Source organism: Lissotriton vulgaris, unplaced genomic scaffold (assembly GCF_964263255.1).
Source record: "Lissotriton vulgaris unplaced genomic scaffold, aLisVul1.2 SCAFFOLD_264, whole genome shotgun sequence".
NCBI lineage: Eukaryota > Metazoa > Chordata > Amphibia > Caudata > Salamandridae > Lissotriton > Lissotriton vulgaris.
The window spans coordinates 158,655-162,103 of NW_028244627.1; positions in this window are offsets into that span (position 1 = coordinate 158,655).

Here is a 3,449-nt window from a genome sequence, read left to right on the forward strand (position 1 = left end):
AATCTGCCCACCTGCTGCCACAGAGTACATTTACAGAAACAGAAAGTCCACCCACTCAATAAATGTGCAGGTGATCTGCGACGCTGGCAACATAATTACTGACATTGTGGCCAAATTTCCAGGGAGCACCCACGACTCCTACATATTCCAGAACAGTGGGATCTACACACGCCTGGCTGATGGAGAATTTGGGGAAGGATACCTGCTAGGTAAATCACTATGACACACCCTGATAATTACTGAATCTGAATGTTTCAAATGGTATGTAACTGATGGCACTCTCTTTCCCACCTAGGTGATAGCGATTATGCTCTGCGGTCCTTTGTACTCATCCCTACATGAACCCATCAACCCGGAGTGAGAGAGGTTACAATGTGGCACACAGAGCAACACACAACGTTGTAGAACGCACATTTGGACTCTTAAAAAGCAGGTTCCGCTGCCTCCACAAGAGCGGAGGTGCATGTTAGTACACACCCATCATCTGCTTTAAAATCATTGCAACCTGTGCCATGCTGCACAACCTTGCCACCAAGAAAGGCACAGAAGTTGATATGACTTATCATGAGGACATTGATGATGGAACTAAACAGCCAGAGCACTATGCAGCAGGTGGGAAACTGAGACGGGCAGAGATCACACGCAGCTATTTTTAAGTAAGTAAGGAGACACAGCCAGGCGTTGAATGTGAATGACATAGTTTAATGACACATGGCACACCATGGTAGTCTAGTGTGTGACAACCTAACTAGGCGGTCACAGGTTACTTCACCCTAACATGTTCTCTGGAGTGTGGGCAGCATTAATGTCTGCACCCACACACAACAGTGCGGGATGCCTGAGGCTGGGTTTCAACACTGGCTGTTGAGCCAGGGCCTGCAGATTGGCGCCTGCTGCTCCTCCGTATGTCCTGTATGGGTGTGCTACTGCTGCTCCTGCTGATGGTGTCTTCAGTGTCCCCCACACCTAGATCTCCAGCGTTGGCTGACTGGTTGGTCAGCAGCAGTTCCATTGCAGATGCCACCCTCCCCATCCTCCTGGAGACATCTGTGCAGCAGTGAACAAGCCCCTCTTGCCTCTCCACAGAGCGCCTACATAGCAGGGAAATGGCAGTTGCCAGACGGTTCACCGCCTTGGTGTGATGCTGCATACACTGCCTCTCCTGGCGCCTTTTTGTGCGGTCCTCATAAAGTTAATCGCAGAGTGCCATCATGGACTGGGACATGTCCCGCATTCCCTCTGCCATTTCCCTCATGCTCTCCGCCAGGGAGCTGATGCCCCGGTTCATATTGCCCATGTTGTAGCTTAAGTGGCACATCTGTCTCTGCACTGATGATATGGCTTTTGCCTGCAGGCGTTGCACTTTCACCATTGTGGCCTCCAGCCCTCAGAAGACCCTGTCACCATGCCCAGTTGTGCTGCACTCCCGGACCATACCGCGTCTTGCACCTGTGTGCACACCTTCGGAGGCGGACTGCAGCCCAGCATTGTTTGCCTCCAGTGGAGCAGTTTGGGTGTTACCCTCCCTTTCTTCCTCAGAGGTCATCGCCATGAGTTGGAGAGGGGGTACATCATGTCTCATGGGCCTTAACACTTCCAATGACTCTAAAGCTGGTGAGGGAGACTGTGCTGGTGGGTCCTGCTGCGGTGAGTCATACAGCAGAGGCGATGATGGCAGTGCTGTTGTGGCTGCCTGTGGTGTGGAAGCTGCCTGTGCTGTGGGTGTGGGTGGTGTTTCATTGCTTTGCCCTGCACTCCTGCTTGCATCCTCACTCCTTTCCATTCAGGGTGCCCTTTTCTCCCTCTCCTGCGCTGTCCTTCGCGTTGATTCTCCTGTGGACAGATATGGACATTGGCTCAGTGGTGCTGCAACCCTGTATTTCAATGATAAATTATAATCCTGACACACAATATCAATGTCCTCAACTGCTTCTGAATATAGTGTGTGGCATGCATTGTTGTTTTGTGTGATGACTGTACTGATGTATGTTTCAATGACTACCTCTCCCATGATGCATTGCTGGTGTATCCCAAAACCTGTACTGGAGTGTGAAACACACAGCCACATTGGGGAAGGGGGACAGGGAAGGGGGGAGGATTGCAGGACATGCTCCTTACCTTGTTTTGTTGCAGCTCGGGCTGCGCTGTCAGCATCCCCGATCCCTAAAACACTCTCGTGCTCCAGGGTGGACTCCACCAGCTGCTCCAGGTCAGTAAGGGCAGGTGCCCTGCTCCTTCCTCCCCCTGCGACACTGACCTCTTCTGTGCTGCCAGCTTCTTCTTTGTTATGATCCTGAGATCATACCAGCGTTTTTTGAGGTTATCTACTTCTCGTGTGGTCACACCTATGGTGATTACCTTCACCTGGATTCCTAGCCAGATGTTTCTTTTCACAGCATCTGCTACCTGTAGAGACTGTTTCCCAAAAAGCTGAGCGTGGTGTTTCACCACCTCCTCCACCATCATCTGTAGGTTGCCTGTGCTGAACTTTAATTTTCTTTTGCGGTCTGCTACTTCCCTTTGTGAGTCCTGGGATTCCATCCTGCACTTCTGCTCAGCTCAGTAGAGCCAGTAGCTCAGTGTCTCACAGCTCTCCAGAATGTTCAGTTAGTCTGCACCTGCATGGGTGTGGCCACTTTCTGGTTGTGGGGTGGGGTGGATGCACAGGATTGGTTGGTTCCTCTGTTGCTTGTTTGTGGGGTGGGGTGGATTGATTGGTTGAATCCTCTATTGCTTGTATTTTGTATCTCCGATTCGGTATTTACGATTCGGTATTTACCGAATCGGTAAATACTGATTCTGTATTTCCCATTAATTCCTATGGGCCTACAGGCCCATAGGAATGAATAGGAATTACCGAATCGGTATTTACAGATTCGGTAAATACCGAATCGGTAAATACCAAATCGGAGATTCCGATTTTTACCGATTCACTAAATTCTACCAAATTATTTGCTACATCCCATTTACCGATTCTAAAATACCAAATCGGTAAAATTCGGTATTCTAGAATCGGTAAAATAGGATTACCTGCATCTGACCCTGAGTCTTTACAATAAAACATATATTCCTATTGATTTATATCATGTAATTCATGAACTAAAATTCACGTTAGGATTCCATTTTCTTTCTCGATTATGTTCTCATGAGAAGGACTAATACATTTGCAGTGTGGGAGGAAACTGTATTACGGAAGACAAGTTCCCATGCACAAACCAGGACTATTCACAATTAAGTTTATAAAATGCAAACATCTGCAGTGACAATGTGTCCATTTCAACTCACACATGTGCCTTTAGTGAAAGCTGATTGTTCGTAATTATGCATTTTGAATACATCAACAGCTTACATGATGATTTCCAACTTGTTTCAATAAAATTGTATCATATTTATGTTACATGACAATAATCCTATACAAACTGACCAATGGAATGAGTGGTCGATCTGAT